The sequence below is a fragment of the Mastigoproctus giganteus genome, chromosome 6, assembly GCF_048544385.1.
Source record: "Mastigoproctus giganteus isolate SK-2022 chromosome 6, ASM4854438v1, whole genome shotgun sequence".
NCBI classification, from domain to species: domain Eukaryota; kingdom Metazoa; phylum Arthropoda; class Arachnida; order Uropygi; family Thelyphonidae; genus Mastigoproctus; species Mastigoproctus giganteus.
This window is the reverse complement of record NC_143580.1, coordinates 124016448-124034688: the sequence shown is the minus strand read 5'-3', so window position 1 is coordinate 124034688 and position 18241 is coordinate 124016448. Positions and strand designations below refer to the sequence as shown.

At 37.7% G+C, this 18241-nt stretch overlaps 1 protein-coding gene across 3 annotated transcripts in view; it reads right to left on the bottom strand.

The window, feature by feature from the left end:
- Nucleotides 1-18241, bottom strand: part of LOC150084557 (disheveled-associated activator of morphogenesis 2-like) — a 575048-nt gene that overhangs the window by 395290 nt on the left and 161517 nt on the right. Inside the window, exon 1 of one of the 3 annotated variants that reach the window (XM_090375316.1) lies at nt 10302-10407. The exons of the other annotated variants lie outside the window; for them this stretch is intronic. The gene's annotated coding sequence lies outside the window, so the exon portion shown is untranslated. Of the gene's footprint in view, nt 1-10301; nt 10408-18241 lie in introns of those variants that run through there. 3 annotated transcript variants of the gene reach the window in all.

The following is an 18241-nucleotide window of genomic DNA, read 5'->3' as shown; positions in this document are numbered from 1 at the left end:
TAAGGTTTGAATATGGTAGATTATACCCCCCCCCCCCACACACACACACACACACACACACACACACACACACACACACACACACACACACACACACACACGCCGACCGGGCTAGCCGAGTGGGTAAAGTACCTGCCCGGCAACCCAAAGGTCGCGGGTTCGATTCCCGCCTAGGGCTTGGATCAAAGTACTGCAAAAACCTTGGGAGGTGCAATATGGCCACAGAAGCCGATGCGCCAACAACTACCAAATCAAAAAAAAAAAAAAAAAAAAACACACACACACACACACAGGGTAACTCAGAAATTTTTTTGGCTGGTGCAGCATAAGCCTCATGCTTCCTTGCACCCTATGGCTAATAATAATAATAATAATATTAAATTTTGAAAATACTGGATTTAGAAATAGGAAGGTTATGAATGTACAAAATAAATAAATAACAGTTAAATGGAAACAAGAAGTAACATGTAGTACAAAGGGATGAATTGAGAGTATACAAAAACAGTGGCCCATACTAGAGAAGCAGTGGCATTTGCGAATGGTCAAGAAAGGGTTGCAACGAGCAAGGAACAATGGAACCCAGTTATGGTAGATATTATCTTTGTGGCATAGATCAAAGGATCTATGCTACAAAGCTGGCCATATACTGCAAGTGACATGGGACAGTCTGGTGTTTGTGTCAGCAAAGACTGCGCCAGTTTGGTGATTTTAGGTACGTTGGCAACATTAAGCAAAACTGTGAAAACACAAAAATAGCTACTTTTGGCAGTGCTTGGCATACATAAAATGGTTGTAATGCTGGAGTGTGAAATAAAGAGGAAAACAAGAAAATTTCAAGAGAGGAGTTTGGTTTGTTCATGAGGGAGAGTTGAAAGTTTTTTGGCAAATAGGAAGGGGGTGGGATATTAAACATAGTATTTGGATTGGTTGAAAGTCCCTTGGGAGGAGATACAACTTGAGAGAAAAAAAGGGTTAGGAAGAGATTGAGAGTTTTTAGAGGTGTGGGAGTAAAGTTTTAGAGTAAGAGTTTGAGTTCAGAAATGAAAGCAAGATGAAGAAGAAAAAATATATATATTGAGTCGGAGAGGAGGAGGTGAGGACATGATGAGTTCAGGTTCGAGTTGGGAGTTCGGAATAGAGAGAAGTGTCAGAGATCTAAGGTGAAGGAGAAAAAAGGTAGTGGCGAGGACTGAAGGCATTGTTTTTTTGGGGGGAGGGAGTCCAGAAGAGTGGGGGAAACGTGTTCCAAAATTTAAAGTAAAGATGGAGATGGCATCTCAGTCGCCAGGTGGTCGGTGTGTCTAGCAACATTATCACATGCTGTATTTCTGAAGTTATATCGTGAAGGAATCTACAGGTGTGTCTAGATCTGGTCCCATTGAGAATGAGCCGGTATGTAGGTATCTGAGTCGAGAAATTTACGTAGGAGAGTAACCAGTCGAAGAGACCCAAAGAAGAGAGCGACTGCCAGAAAGATTTTAAATGGATGTTAGAAACCTGTCTGCCACAGAGAAAGAAAAAAAAAAAAAAAAAAACCAGAGTGCTAATGAATTGAAAGTAGCGGCCCATTTTGGAACGTGTGTTCCACTTTTCATTGAACCCCAAACTCGTAGACATATAAGCGTGGGGGAAATTCCTTTTTTTGTGAGAAATTGTTTGATAGTTTCTTAAAAAGGAAAGCTTTTTTTTGTAATGTACAATTAAATTATTAAGTTGGGTTAAATTATAGACAAAGTTAATGGCCATGAAATGATGTAAGGGTACTAAAGTGGTATAGAAGAAAAAAAAAATAAGGGAATTAATAATAGAATAAATCACAGGCATAGTAGGATGAAAATGTAGTAACCTATATTATTATTCTAGACAATGTGTTAACAGATGATAATATAACAGATAAGATTCTAGGTAACGTGTTAATGTGTAAAAGGTAGAAAAATTTATTTTATTCAGGAACCTTGAGAGAAAGGGGGAACCTACCCTGTATCAGAACAGGAAAGTAACAAAGATGCTTGTGAGTGAGATTATAGTAAATATTACTGATGTAAGGCGATGAAAATACAAAATGTTTGATATGTGATTTGATTAAAGTGACCAGACATTCCGGATTTCAGTCGTTTGCCCCGCATTGCAAACTGTCCCAGATTGGATATATAACTGTGGATGTCAACAAAAACACAGCTGACCATAGAAATACATTATTTGCTATTCAAATGAAGAATAGCAAAAAATGAAAAAATATTAAGAAAAATTCACTCAGCAGAAAAATATATTTAATTTCTCTTGTTTTTATTGTTAAAAGAAGTACCGTATTTCCCCATGTATAAGACGTACCTTTTTTTGAAAAATTTGGGGTCTAAAAACTGGGTGCGTCTTATACAGTGGTTGTAGATTTTTTTACTTGCATTTCCCGCTTTTTCGCAGTTGTTGTCTTTGCACTCATTGTTTCACACTTTTTACCGATATATTAGGTTACGTTTTGCCACGTTCTGCCCAGAAATGGCTCAGAAAAGATTTTCGTACAGTGCTGAATTCAAGTTAAAAGTGATCCAGTTTGCAAAAGTGAATGGAAATCGTGCTGCTGAACGTAAGTTTGGTCCTCCTCCATCTGAGAAAACACTCCGAGACTGGCTATGGGAAGAAGAAATCCTACTGAAAATGCCACGGCAGAAGAAGACCATTAGAGGCAAGTCAGCAAAATGGCCTGATCTTAGAGAGAAAATTGAAGATATGGATTGAGGAGCAAAGGGCAATTGGAATTCCTGTGTCCACAAAGATGGTTCACTATGAGGCAAGAAGAATTGCTGATGAAAAAGAAGGTACTGATTTCAAAGGAGAACACAATTGGTGCATCAGATTCATGAAACGGAATGGACTAAGCATGCATACACACACACACACCAGACTTGCCCAAAAGATGCCTGAAAGCTATGAGCAGAAGATCCTTGAATTTCATTGTTTTGTCATTCAATGTCGGAAGGCACATCAGTTTGAGTTGGGACAAATTGCAAATATGGACAAAGTCCCCCTTCAATTTTATGTCCCAAGTAACAGAACTGTTGATAAGAAGGGGGTGAAAACTGTAACTGTGAAGACAAGTGGATATGAAAAGAGCCATTATACAGTTGTTCTAGCTTGTTGTGCCGATGGAACCAAGCTGCCTCCTATGCTGATTTTCAAATGCAAAACAATGCCAAAAGAAGACATTCCTCGAGGAGTGATTGCCCACGTTCATGACAAGGGTTGGATGGATCAGGATGGGATGAAGATCTGGTTTGAGAAAGTTTGGAGCAGGAGACTAGGTGGGCTCTTACACAAACCTGCCCTATTGGTGCTTGATCAGTTCAGTGCACACATAACAAAAAATACAAAGATTGCTGCAGAGCAAAAAACAAAACTTGCCGTCATACCTGGAGGTTTGACATCCCAGCTCCAACCACTTGATGTCAGCATTAACAAAGCCTTCAAAGCTGCCATGAGAGACGAATGGAATCAATGGATAAAGTCTTCTGGGTACAATTTGACACCAGCAATATATATAGGAGAAGTTTGTACCTGGGTGAAAAGATCCTGGGATAATATCAAGATTGAGATCGTTGTCAAGTCATTTAAGAAGTGTGGCATTTCGAATGCCATAGATGGAACTGAGGACGAGGCAATATATGAAGACAGTGATTCGTCATCAGACACAGATGAGGACAAGCTAATGGATGGGAGTTTTGACAGTGATGAGTTGTATGAATTTTATGATGAATAAAACTTGAGTTCAATAACTTTATGTAATACATTTTTTTTCAAATTTCGGGCCCCAAAATTAAGGTGCGTCTTATACATGGGAGTGTCTTATATATGGGAAAATACGGTATGAATTTTTATTATTATTATTATTATTAGCTACACAGTGCAAGGAGGCCTGAGGCTTATGCTGTACCAGCCAAAAAAATAAAAAATTCCCCGAGCTACCCCTGAGAGAGAGAGACACACAGAGAGTGTGTGTGTGTGTGTGTGTGCGTGCGTGCGTGCGTGCGTGCGTGCGTGCGCGCGTGTGTGTGTGTGTGTCAGAAATAGAATGGAATCTCCAAGAAAGAGAAGAATAATGATATCCAGCTCAGAACCCTGGGTGTGCCAAGCCAAAAATGAAAGTAAATTAAAAACGTAACCCCCTCTAATAAGAGTTTTTTTTTTTACCCTTCTAATTACAACTATTTTTCTCAGTTTATGTCCTTCACACAACCTTCTGTTCATCATGTAGCATAACACGAGGGGTACTGTATACTGAATTTCACCCTTTCTGTAAAAAAAAAAAAAAAGTTGGCTATATATATATTTTTTTTTATTTAAGAGGTGTGATTTTTTTATAAGTTTAGGTCAAAGGAGTATATGTATTTAATTTATATTTTGTGTGTGAATATTTTTTTATAAATACAAAAATAAATTGAAAAAATATGCGTATATTGTTTCTAGGGCATTGTAAAATTCTGCCCTGCCGCAGATGTTGCACATTGGAATAATAAGGATCTAGTAAATTTAGATTTCATAGACATTGGTGATTTGTAGTAAGTAAGAGACAACTGATGTAAAGCGATGTGTGTAAACCTGTAAGGGAAGAGAAGCAGCTTTTCCTAAGCAATAATTGGAATTTATTGTGTGTGTGTGAGCAATTGCCAATAAGGAAAAAGGAAAGGAAGGGTTGCGTTAACCAATATAAATTATATATAAACCCTTGCTAATCCAGATTAATTGGGGAAGAGGTCATCTGGATTAAGGATAATTCGGATTAGTGAAGCAAAAGATAGCCCTAAAAGACAAAAACCTTAAGAACACAAATAAATGGAAAATTTAATGATATAGGTAGTGCTCATAAAAATAAATAAATAAAATATCACCGTAGAGCCTTTATTTAAAAACTATAAAAAAATAATACATTTATCCACCGATAGATGGATTAATTGTATTGTCTTTTTACATTTATCAGATGCCGTTGGGAAAAGAAGTGTCGATCAAGTTGACAATGCCACTCAGTCGACACTTCTTTTGGCTTTTTTAATGTCGCTATTTGATACACTGCTTTTATCATTCCTCACATCGGATTTTAAAGCAAATTTTTTTTAGTCTTTATTGATTCCTTTTGTTTTTTAATATCTGACACAGCCTGTTGTCCAATACCAAATTCTTCTGCAATTTTTTCTTTTTCCCATAACACTATTTTCAAGTTGTTCCTATCACTTTGACCTTGTTAATGATAGTTAAAGTAGCAGGTTTTCTCTTTTATTCCACTTTATCATTCTTCAGAACCCATAAATAATTATATAAAATATGTTGACTTATATGTATATATAAGTCCATATATAAGTCATATATATATATATACTTATGCATCAGCCAAAACCATATCCAAAAGCATCAACAAATAGATTAGTACTTCTTAAAATTCCCCTTCAACTCACCCTTAAAAGTTTTCTAAGGGTGAGTTGAAAGTCCTCCGAAATAAGCTTGGAACCCTCGAACAACTCTTGTTGTCCAACAATATGGATGTAATTTGTCTAACAGAAACATGACTTGAACCTGACCAGGAGTCAATAGCCTGTGCTCCGGCCGCTAGATATTCATCGTTCTTCACATTCAAGATCTCATGCATCCAGAAGCGGTGGCGGTGTTGCCATTTTCGTCAAAGATTCCAGCCTGAAATTTTTGCATGTCTCATCTAGCAACTCCTTATGAAGCAATGGTCGTGACTGTGAAGTTTAATGCCTGTTTAATCAATTTAGCGGCAATCTACATCCCCCCCAGTTCCAGATATTCAACAATTGAATGATGCTGGCTGGATAATGATAAGTTACACCCCTCTGCTACTCACATTCTCTGTGGAGATTTTAACCTTTCACTGCATCTGAGCTCTCTCCTTCAATGACTAATGAACAATCTCTGTCCATTAAAGGTTACGATTATCAATGAGGAGCCAATGAGAGGCACTAATTGTCTCGACTTGATTCTATGTTCTGGCATTTGCAGAGTCAATATTCCACTAGAAACATCCTTCAAATCAGATCACGACCCAATTGCATTACTTTTTGTACCAGCTTCAATTGTCATAATACTGTGGAAAAGAAAATCATATTTTCTCCAACTTTTCTTGATCCCAAAAAGTGCCTTGAGGCAGCATAGTGTAGTCCATGGCATGTGCTTGATGGATGTGACCCAATCCTCACAGTTGACCTAATCACAAGATGGATAAATACAATCACGCTCTATGTGTCAGCCAAAACCGTACACACATTTCTCCAAGGACTAGAGCTTGATAGGCCAAAGATTTAGCGTGCAGTTTCTGCAATAAGCAGTACTTTCACAAGCAATGGAAAATCTCTGGCACAACCCAAAATCGGATCCTGTTTTCCAGAGTAAGAGCAATTTTCAACCGACTCAAGGCATCAGCCATAAAGAGATACACCGATGCTACCTTGTCTAAAGGAAAAGCGCATACTCATCCAGACACAGTGTCGTTAATCCCAATCTTGATGTAGATAACTGGATGGACTACATTTCAAGATTCAAAGTCAATTCCGCTTCTGCAGAAATTCCTCTCCAAAACTCTCAATTTGCTCCTACTGATGACATCTCCATCACAAGACAGCAACTGATAAATGCTATAAACTCCCTGCATCCATCCAGTACAGCAGGCCGAGATAAAATACCTCATTTCATAATTAAGTGCCTTAGCCCCTACATCCTAGATGCATTGTTCTCAATCTACAACTCGGTTCTTTCCACACGAGTTTTCCCTGCTCAATGGAATGAATACTCTGTGAGTCCACTGCCTAAGATTCAAGTGTCAACAAGCACAAAAGATTTCAGACCAATCTCAACTTCTTCCACCCTCCTCAAACTCCTTGAAAAGGTACTCCTTCCAGAATTGAACAAACAGCTGATGCCACAGAAACCGAAACAGTTCCACTTCGCAGTCCCAAATAGATCCGCCATAACAAACCTCATGGCGGCACAGACATCAATTCTTCAGGCCTTCGAAACTAAATCCAAAGTAGCTATTGTGTGTGTCGATACTGAAGCTGCTTTTGACAGCTTAGACATCACACCCCTTCTCAGCCTTTTGCAATTCTTCTTCAGGATAAAGGGAGATCTTCTAGCTTTCTTCACTACTTTATTGAGGAATAGAAGTGTCCACCTCACAGTGAAATAGACCCACTGTACAAGGAAAATTAATGCAGGAGTCCCACAAGGTGGCATCCTGTATGGCCGCCTTTTCTCGGCCATTCTAATTCCATTCATGCGTTCCCGTGATGATGCTCTAATGTACGCTGATGACATAAGGTTCCTTACCTTAATCCACCGTCTGCAAACCCAACGGCAATTACGTCTTCAATCACTGAGAACTTGACCACTCTTTCAACTTACTTTAAGATGTTTGAGTTAAATCTTAACCCTTGAAAATCTGCAATAATGATTTACTCATTGAAACAGCAACCAACAGTAATTCAACCATCAGTTTCTGGCACTCTCATCAAATTTGCCTTTAGCCGGCGGTGGTTGGTAGGTGGAACAGACTTCCATCCCTTGTCGTGGAAGTTGATAGCCTAAATAAGTTTAAGGCTCAGCTGGACAGGTATTTCGAACGAACAGAGGGGTGAAGTGGAAGTGGTTATTTTTTATTATTTTTTTTTTTACTTTATTTTTTTTCTGGCTGATGCTGCATAAGCTTGCTTTCTTGCATCAAATGCCTCTACTAATGCTAATGCTAAAATGCTAATTGGTTACTTGCTATAATAAGGACCTCGGTGTAAATTTTGATCCAAAGCGGAGATTCGATGCGTGCACAGAATACCTCCGGAAGTGATTTAACACCCTACGCTGGAGAGCGAAGCAGCACTTACTTCATTCCATCAATGCCACAACCACTACCGGATGCCTTCAAACCACTGTTTATCCAGTTATTTTATACGCTGCTGAAATTTTGGCATCTGCGTCGCCCTCATTTCAAAAACTGGTGTTTGTGTGTGAATACTGGACCCTGAAATGGGCCACAGCCCCTTCAATTGAGAACAACTGACATGGCTGAGCAGCTAAATGTACCCAGGCTCCCAAGTTGATTGACATTAGGCATTTAATGACTACAGTAAAAATGTACACAGGAGTGATAAATGCCCCAAACATCTGGGATTTCTGTCAATGGCACAATCTTCTGCCATCCTTGAGGTCAGAGCCCACACTAATCCCCAAATACAACCGGCTGAAACTGTGTAATCGTTTCCTACCTGCCCAGACACTCCCCAAAATTCAGGCTGTGCTCCATCTTGAAATTAGCCTGCAGAAAATGGGTACTGACTACAAATACCGTCGCATTCTCCTCGAGTGGATTGAATCTGTTGAACTGGGATAAATTCTTCCAAATTGTGTTACAATGTTCAGTTCTGTTTCTGTTATATTTTCCTATTTATTATAATATCAGTTTACACGTTTTTATTTTGTGTAACTTATAATATTCCGTGTAACTATTAATTTTACCAATTTAATCACATATATCATTCCTTAATGTAAAACTCCTGGCCATATCGCCGTGATGAGAACTATTGTTTCTAGTACTTGTACAGTACTTAGCAGCAATAAAGAAGTTTATTATATGTATATACATCTGATTATTATTAGCTACATGGTACAAGGAAGCCTGAGGCTTATGCTGCACCAGCCAAAAAAAAAAAATTCCCGAGTCACCCTAGAGAGAGAGAGAGAGAGAGAGTCAAAAGTCGAAGGGAATCACCAAGAAGAGAAGAATGATGATATCCAGCTCAGGACCCTGGGTGTGCCAAGCCCATACTCACCAGATGTGAGCCCCTGGGGGTATTGTGAAGAGGAACTTTCCAGCTCTGTGATATTTCAAAAAGCCATAGGCCTGCTGGCCTTATTTTATTAGGTTAATTTCTGTATAGATTAGGTAGTTGAGGATTGAAGAGGTATAGGTGAATAGGATGCAAACAGCAACTTTTTATTTTGGCTGCATGCTTCAGTAGTAACATTTTTCTGGGAAGGTGCAAAGGGGGTTCATGAGCTTCAATATACAGACTTGAGTTGGAGATGTACTGAAGGCTCCAAGTGCAATCCGTAATGCACTGTGTTGTATAGGATCCAGCCAGCGTTGTACACTCTTACGGGCAGAAACCATAATCCAAAGGATCTAATCAATGCTCTATATAATCAAAGCAATGAGGTACGATCTGCTCCCCAAGACAGGGCTGATAAAGCTCTCAGTATGTTGAGCTTTTTGAGACAGGTATTATATACAAATTTAATTCAAGGAAGTTTAATTTCTTGTCAAGGGTTAATCCAAAGAATCTGTGGGGGGGGGGTTCTAGCTTTGTATTTATTATTTTATATATTATTTTTATTTTAACCCCTTTTGTATATATATCCTCCCTTATATTTATTCTACCTAATAAAGGTACTTTAAATTCCCCACTTTGCAATCTGACTCGTATGTCTGTCAAGAGCTTTCAGGTTCTAAGGGGTTTCTATATTATAATGTTCCTCCTTGGGTTTGGCTGTATGTTCAAAATGACTAAACAAAGACTTCGTTTAAAATATAACAAAATTTTATTACATATATTTACATAAATGAAATTGTTCAATGATCCAGTACATATTATAATTAGTACTGTTCTATTACTGTACAAGCATAAAATGTTTGGTAAGTTTAGTTATATTCTTGTACAACTTCTTCCATTATATCACAAGGCTAACAACATCTTTCTTATGCTACTCTTTTTATACATTACTTAGTAAAACATTCTCTAAGTAAATCACTTTTTATTCTAATAGATCAGGCTTGTCTCTCACATTCCAATCTTCCTTTTTATAACAATAAGATTTCTCTGTTGGCAACATTAAAGGTGGTCTCCTTCTAATTAGATTATTTATCTTTTCTAATACATTAGCAATCATCACTTAAATCAAATATTTATCTCAATCCCTAAGTTATGCTAACAACCTTACTTCTGACTTGTCAGCTTATGACAGTTCAGTGTATCACATATATATATATAACACTCTTTCTAAAATCTCTCTGAATTATCCCACTTCCAAAACTGTTACTTTACTTTCCGTTACTCAAGAAAATTTTCTACATCTATGAATCTCCCTCTTTACCTTTATCTATGGAACCTTATCTTAATTACACATTTTTTTTTTAAAGTACATATCTCTTATTGTATATGTTATAATGTCTCTCTTATAATTCCTAACCCTTCTTTAGAGTCCTATAATTTACAAGTGAATACTCATGTTAATTAAACACTTACTTCTGATATTGAACAGGATCTTTTGGTTGGGCTTTTCGTTTCTCAATCGGCTGTCGTCTACATCTGGATAGGGCATCACTGAATCTCTTAGGAATTTATGGGCTGGTCTTCGATACTGCTACTTAGCCTTCAGTTCAGCTATTCTGGTGGGCTCGGGATTACAACTTTACCTTCTCAGCTCGCTTATCTGCACATTAGCCTTTATCACTGCCTTCGGATGATGGACTAGGGTTATTTCTCTCCTTACACAACACTTATTTTCACACTGGCCACTTTCACTACCTTCCGATTACGGACTAGGCTTATTTCTCCATACATATCACTCGTTTGCACACGGCCACTACCGCTGCCTTCTGATGACAGACTAGGTTTATTTCTCCTTACACTTCACTCATTTGCATACGGGTCACTACCCTTGCCTTCCGATGACGGACTAGACTTATTTCTCCTTACACTTCACTCATTTGCATACGGGCCACTACCCTTGCCTTCCGATGACGGACTATACTTATTTCTTTCTACTATATTTCTTCCATCACCAACCATATGACCAACTACTCGACTGTTCTCCTTTATCATGAAACTCTTTTAACCCTTCTTAACTTACTGACTGCACTTAAACTTATCTAACCCTACACAACTTATTACTCCATCTTAACTTTGTCAGAACTTTCTCAACTGGCTGACCTGTGTGTCTTGGCTACACGCGCTCTCTTTTTGTTCTCCGAATTTGTGTACCGCCCTTTTTTGTTGGCCCACCTTTGCTCAGAAATTTAACCACTCGTACTTCAATATTTAAATTTACATCTCGACTATTTGCTAGTGTGAGTTTCCCATGCTATGTCCATCATTTGCTAGATTCAACCTCCCATTTTAATATCAATATTCCTTTCCCAGGCCGACAGCTCCCTTTTGAAGAAGGCCGAATCACAGACCCCTGTTACTACATTCGCACCTACCCTAAATTTCTGTGGAACAAGCTATTGCAGACTACCAGATGCTAGCCCTATTGTTTTGGCCCTCTCCTTAATTTAATCTCCCCCATATTTTTAACAATCCACTTTGTTCAATTTATTTGATTTGTTATATTTTATTTTTCAATATAACTATTCCTGACATATCCTTTCTTATTAAATTTCTCAGTTTGGGAATGATGATCTGTTATCTTTATATACAATTTACTTGTAAGATTTTATATCTTACAAATCCGATGTTGGTGGCAATCGGAATGGTAAATTCTGTGACATGTGAAATTCAGGATCTGTATGTAATTTGCATTGATTGCAAAGGTATATAGCGATAGTTTTCTGTTGTGAAAGACGATAGCCATTGAGCACTGCCCACTTTTGTATTTTATTTAGTGATATCTGAGGTGGTAGATGACTTTCATCAACTGATGAAATACCACCACTTTGCTTATTGGAGGCTTGAAGTCTCCCATTTTAGTCTCTAGAGCAAAGTTCTCCTTCAACCCATGCACGGTACTAAGTACTATAGGTTTTGATACCTTTCGTGTTTGGGGTTTTCATAAAAAAAAAAAAAAAAAAAAAAAATTGACGTTCAATAGATCTCGTGTTCTGAGAATGGCAAGAAAGAGAAAAATCGTCAGCATAAAGGTAAGCCTCAACAGTATTTGGAAGTACTTTTGTAATAGAGTCAATTCTAAGAGCAAAAAGGGTTGCGCTTAGTACAGACCCTTGCAGAACTTCTTCCTGCAAAAATGTCGCAGAAAAGGAGTTAAAATATCGTACTTGATAAGAACGACTCCATAAAAAGTTCTTAATGAATATAGGCAGGTTGCCTCGTAGACCAAGGACACGCAGGTCTCTAAGAATGCCGTGATGCCAGGTAGTATCAAATGCCTTCTCTATGTCTATGGAGATCATAACAAGGTGTTCATTACTCACAAAGGCATTGCGAATTGCTGACTCAGCCTTGATCATTAGATCTAAGGCAGATCCGTTTTGGCAAAAGCCATGTTCACTGTTATTCATTAGATTTTGGTCTTCAGTGATCCAAACGAGTCGTCTATGGATCATTTTCTCAAGGATTTTACTGAGGCAACTGGAGAGGGAAATTGGCCGGTAACTATAAGGACTGCAAGAATCTTTTCCAGGTTTCAAAAAGGCCAGAACTGTGGTGTGGTGCCAAGATGTAGGATAAATGTTTTCCAGAAATATTCGATTATAAAATAAAAGCAGCAGTTGTAAATGTTTGTCATTAAGGTGCTGTAACATGATGTAATAAATTCCATCAGGCCCTGCTGCACTGTTGCTCTAATGGCTTGTGAAAGTTCCAAATACTGAAGAGGTTGATTATATGGTAAGATTAGAGAGGTGCAAAAGTTGATAGGTCGCTGTTCAGTGATGTTCTTGATTTTCTGGAATTCCGGGGAATAGCTTGATGCTGTTGAGACTTGAGCAAAGGTTTTGCCCAAGGCATCTGCTATTCCTAGAGGCGCAGAGAATTCTTGCCCATTCCAAGAAAGGATTGTGGAAGGGATGGTCGGAAACTTTCCAGAAAGCTGTCTTAATTTTCTTCCATATTAATTTGGAGTCAGTGTTTCTATTTATAGTGGACGCAAACTGGGTCCAGGAATACTTTTTGGCTTGTCTTTGAATGAGACGCGCTCTTGCCCTTAGTTTCTTATAGTAGTTAATGAGATTAACTGTTGTTGGTGATCGTCGAAATAAATTCCACGCTTTATTTTTTTTCCTTCTTTGCTTTCGTGCATTCTTCATTCCACCAGTAATTAAAATGGTGTTGGGCTGTAGGATTCGTTAATGGAATAGAGTAGGCTGTAAGCATATAATTTCCTCATCCAGGGTGATAGCTGATTGAAATTTGACCCAGTTGGCACGAGAGAATTTCCATTTTCTGCAGGGTTCAGCTAATGGTGGTTGTGCAGTGAGCATATTACAAATAATTGGGAAATGGTTGCTGCCCATGGGATCATTCATAACAAACCATTCCATGACTGGAAACAGTACCATGGAGCATATTGACAGATCTGATTCTCTTAGCCGCAATAACATTTTAATCCTGAAGTTCTTGAGTTAATTCATCCTCCATCACGTTCAACAAATCCCAGCTAGATATCATGTCTTTAGATGTATTTAGTGTTTTATGGGAAAATACACTCACTGGTATACCTGCAAAATTTGTCAGTTGTAAAAGTTTCTCTGAATGTCTACGGTTTGCTGTTTCTAATAGTACATCTCCAGATTGTAGCCTTTTAACAGTCTTAGGAGATCCAGCAATACTCTCCAGGTTTTTCTGGATGAGGAAAGGAGATAACTTGCTGACAGGTTGGTCTGAAAGTGGGTGCATAATTAGAAATGCAGGAAACTGATGTTGGTGAATTAGTTTTCAACCTCTTGGGCTGTGAGATGTCAAAATCAGTATCATTCCCTGGCTGAGAGCTTATCGTCTCTAAAGGCGGAAACACATTTTGCTCCTTTTGGCCCTTGGCAGATGAGCTTTTCTGCCAAGGTTTTGGGCCCCGCCACGGCAGTAGCAGTGCCTGGTGTGACCAAGCGAAAAGTAGTATGGGGTTAGTAATAAACCTATGAGAAAAAAGAAAGGTAGCTTCCCTTTCTTGCTCTGTACAAGAACTTTTTTGACAAGAGCTGTTATTAAATAAATAGATTGCTTAACGAGAGGAACGTAAAAGAACTATACACCTAATTCTGTTTTTACACGATAGATACGTTCCTGAAAAATACGTGTAAAAAAAATTCGTGTAAAAAAATACATTGTATTTATGGAAGAAAAGAAGATTGGTTCCGGATCTAAAAAATCAGTAAAAATAATTTAAAAAAAAAACACATAAAAATATTCTTTTTAAGCTTATTATTTTATTTCAACAAAATACACATGTAATAATATGTAATGAAAATGTATTAAAGTAAATTTGTATGCATATGAAATGAATTCTTCATGAACAAAAAAAATCTGTTTTACACATAACAAAATTTTATTCATTTCTGCTATCACTAGAAATGTTGTGGACATCGTCTTCTTCCTCTATTAATGAAATTCTTTCTGTGATCTCTTGAGCAAAATCAGCACGAGTCTCCTCTGGTGCTGATGTTTCACCTGTTTTACGAACGAATTCAGTTATTAATCGTTGTGTTCGTGTTTTGGTTAGGCCGTTATATAATTCTCTGTAAGAGGCTGTCAACAATTTCAGTTCAAGTTGAAACTTCTCAGCGCGTTCCTCATTAGGGTCATGTTTGACAAAATGATTACCTAATTTTCTGGCCAGTTCCAGACCTTCTTTTATTAAATCTGCATTTAGAACAGGATCATTTTCTTCATTATCACTACGTTCTGTGGGATAAGGAGTCCCAAGGACAATCTCTAATATTTCATCTTCGCTTAGGGCTTTGTCGGTTAACAATTCATCAATATCTTCAAACGATAGATCATCGAATCCTTCTCCACCAATTTTGTGTGTCATTGTAATGATGTTGGGAAATGCGGTCCTATTAAGGATGATGGGATCTTTGATTTTTACACATTGTGGCCAAACCGCTTTCCAACACGCATTTAAAGTTGCTGGTTTTAATTCAGTTAACGCTAATCCAACTTGATTGATACAATCCATAATTGAGAATTTCTTCCACACATCAATGACTGTTAGTGTTTCATCATTCAGTTTGTCCAAAACGTGTTGGAATGTTCGTTTTACGTAGTATGTTTTAATTGTCGCAATTATACCTTGGTCTACCGGTTGTATCAAAGATGTAGTATTAGGTGGCAGAAATAAAATTTGTACGTTTGGGTGTTCCAAGACAGGATGGCTGGGTGCATTATCAAGAATCAGAAGAACTTTAAATTCGAGACCTTTCAAATTCATATAACGTCTGACTTCTGGGACGAAACATTTGTTGAACCATTCTATAAAGATAGCAGTAGTCACCCAGGCCTTCTTGTTTGCCATCCAGTGAACAGGTAGTTTATTGATATCTACACCTTTCATTGAACGTGGGTTTAGGGCTCGATTTACCAGCAGTGGTTTCAACATACGATCTCCTGAAGCGTTAGAGGAAAATAATAAGGTCACACGATCCTTAGCTACCTTAAAACCACCAGCAGTTTTCTGCGATTTGGCTACATACTTTCTGTTCGACATTCGTTTCCAGAAGAAACCAGTTTCATCTGCATTCCACACTTGATCAGGAGTGTATCCTCCATCTTCAATAATTTTTGCAAGTTCCTGCGGGAATACTTTAGCAGCCGATTCACCTTTAATTTTTATATTATGAAGAGTATTCCTTTTAAGAAACCCTGTCATCCAACCTGTACACGCAGAAAATTCATACTTTCTGTTTAATTGAAATGAAGTGCTTGGCTCCTTTTCTTTAATCTGTCTGTAAATTCTTAGTGCTGTTTGCTTGATGGCATTTCCATCTACTGGTACTTTTTTTTGTGACTGGTCTTCTATCCATATTACCAGAGCCTTTTCCATTTTTTCCTTGACAATATCTCTTGTATATGATGATGAATTAACACTTACTTTTGTTTCAGAACATACCGACTTCCTAATTGCAGCTTCATTTTTCTTAATAGTTCTTACGGTAGCTTCATGTACACCAAAATGCGTTCCTACAGACGTAGCCCCTTGTCCAGTTGCAAGACGATCCAAAACCTGAATTTTAAGTTCCGAAGAAATCGCTTTCCTTTTCATTTTGGTAATAGGCGAATTATTCGACATTAATAAGGGCTACCGAAAAATATCTCAGTTATAATTAATAAAAAAAGGTATGAAAAATTTTGTAAACTTACAATTTATTGACTATTGGCAAAATTAATAAATTTTTACGTGCACAAATTTCACTAAAGATTCTTTCACTTTGAAATAGAGCGTACTACTAAATGTCTTCCGAAGATACAATGCACAAATACCGTAGATGTGCACCAAATTCAATAAAAACGTTGACGATTCATAGACGTACACATTGGTAAACAAAAGCACGCGTTTCAAAACGCACACACTAGCTGTTATCCAATCTATTGGTGCGTGTAAAATAGAAATGATACTAATATGCCACAAATTAAAAAAAAAATTTTCTTAGAATTTAGGCAAAAAAAAAATTAATTGAAATCGTGTTAAATCAAAATGACTCGCGTAAAAAGAGAATGAAATTTTTATTTTGAATTCGTGTTAAATCAAATTCGTGTAAAAAAAGTTCGTGCAAAAACAGAATTAGGTGTATATCACTTTTAAGAAATCGCGCTGAAAGTCACAGAGAAATCACTCAGTCACAAACGCTTGGCACCCGGGGTCTTTCAAAGTACTCAACTGTGAACAGAATTTTTCTAATTTCGATCGGGATTAGCGAGGGTTTACTGTATATAAATACAGTATGTGTAAAGCGATGAGTTAGCAGTGCATGATGCACTGCTAACTCATCGCTTTACACACCCTAGAATTTGGAACTTTCCGAAAATTGAAGGCAAGAGTTGCAATTTGTGTCCACCCAGGACTTCAATAGGGTGGAAGTCAAGTACTTTAAAGAAATAATGATAAGTATATAAATAAAAAATATACGTGGCTGGTGACCAAAATTGACATAGCAAGCCAGAAATGGTACAACAATCGGCGTACAGCCAGTTAAATAATAAAATATTTAAAGAAAACATAAATAAACGGGCGCCCACAACAGGCTTAAACCACAATCCAGTGAAAGAGCATGGGCTAGTGCACTCTCACTCTCTCTACGATTCTTCAATGTATATGGTTGGTTAGCTTAATTTCTGGATTTCTATTGGCCCAAATTTAATGAAATTGGAATGGCTAGACAAATCTTTTTACAAAGCCCAAATACTAACAAAAATTCCATTTTTACACAAAAAAACATGTAATTTCATAAAAATCCGCCCCTAGGGGTGGAGTTGCTACATAAGGACAAAGAGAGACGGAGACAGCAGGCGCATTATAATAAATAAATTTTCTGTTTTTTATACTCCAGGACGACCAAACGGTCAGAGGAGTTCGCATGATAGATTGAATACAAGAAACAGCACCGTATTCAATAGTTACGGGCTTGAACCCCCGTCACTCAAGGCACGTGTACTTGGGCACCCGCGCGCCTGACCACTAGGTTACGACGGCCTTTATGCATATATCTTTAGGCTCCTAATAATGTTTGCTTATATGTTATCCAATCCAACAGTACAAATATATAAATTATTAATTACAGCAAAACTATTGAATTGGATTGCCACTAAAACCGATTTGAGCCAGACAGCCTCGATTTGCAAATGCAAATCCCGCTTCCCGCATTATGTTAAGCGGGCCAGCGATAGTCTTTGAGCCGTTTTTAACAAATTTTCGAAATGTATATAAGAATATTGCTTTCCCATATGTTTTCATATACACGTGTGACGCGCGCGTTAATTCCATATATGTCAGCACTGCGCTTTTCAGTGCTGTGCAGTGTAGATTTTAGTTAATTGGGTTTCATTTGTATTCTTGTGCAGATGTTGTTATGCACTTAATATAACTGAATACATGTTGCAATTTTTCATAATTTTCACGTTTCATCAAAGAAAAACAAGTTAGTGTAGATAAAATAGTCAGAGCGAGTGAGCGACTGAAAAATATGTGGCGAAATGAAATAGGCTGACTGCAGGGGCGGATCCAGGTTCTGTGGACCTGAAGCTTATACAATTTTAGGGAATAAGAATACAAAATTAGGTATTAAAGTGAATATTTATTTAGAATTAGAAAAGAAATCACAACAAATTGCAAATTTAAAAAGCTGACAAATACCACAAACAATATCCAGAAAAATAAAACATTTTTATTTTAAAAAAATTGTCGTTTTTCCGTTTCTTTTTCTTCATTTTTGCTCCGACATACCGCAGTAGGCGGGGAGAAGAGGGGAAATACAGTGAGTCGGAGGTGCCTTCACCGGCTTATCACTGCTTTC